Source organism: Chinchilla lanigera, unplaced genomic scaffold, assembly GCF_000276665.1.
Source record: "Chinchilla lanigera isolate Chin_1 unplaced genomic scaffold, ChiLan1.0 scaffold00036, whole genome shotgun sequence".
Lineage (NCBI taxonomy): Eukaryota > Metazoa > Chordata > Mammalia > Rodentia > Chinchillidae > Chinchilla > Chinchilla lanigera.
Window position 1 is genome coordinate 16,696,453 of NW_004955437.1, and position 454 is coordinate 16,696,906.

General features: G+C 64.1%; 1 protein-coding gene across 1 annotated transcript in view; it reads right to left on the reverse strand.

Annotated features, from left to right (window-relative positions):
• The window catches only part of LOC106149115 (leucine-rich repeat-containing protein C10orf11 homolog), a gene marked incomplete in the record, with an annotated part of 96,369 nt that extends 96,125 nt beyond the window's left edge, over positions 1-244 (reverse strand). The window contains 1 exon segment of the mRNA XM_013516967.1: positions 1-244.
• Positions 245-454: the final 210 nt, after the last annotated feature.

The window sequence follows — 454 nt, forward strand, 5'->3', positions numbered from 1 at the left end:
CGCCCCCCGCCCGCAGCAACAGGTGGGGCTGCGCGCGCCGCGGCCGGGGTAGCGGCCGGGACTCCAACCTCCTCGTCCCGCCCCCTCCCGGGGGGCCCAGGGCCCCTTCGCCCCACGACGTGTCCTCCAAACTTCCGTGCCCACGACTTTGCCGCGCTTTTCCGGGGCCAGGTGGGGGATGGGGCCGGGGGAAAGGGGTCGCTATCAGGGACGGCCCATCTGAGCAGTTAGCTGAGAGTTTAGAGCTTTGCTTTTCCTAAATTTCACAATCTAGATTACATAACGGCCCTCAACGGCTTGGAGGAGGGGCCTCTGGGCTGAAGTCCCCTCCCCTGGCCAGGTTTGGTTGAAAGGATGTCTGGTGCAAGAAGGGTGGGTGGTGGGGGTGTCCCTATACAATAAATAAAATGCGGGCTGGGCTGAGACCACCTCCACCCTGTCTGCCTGGCCTCTG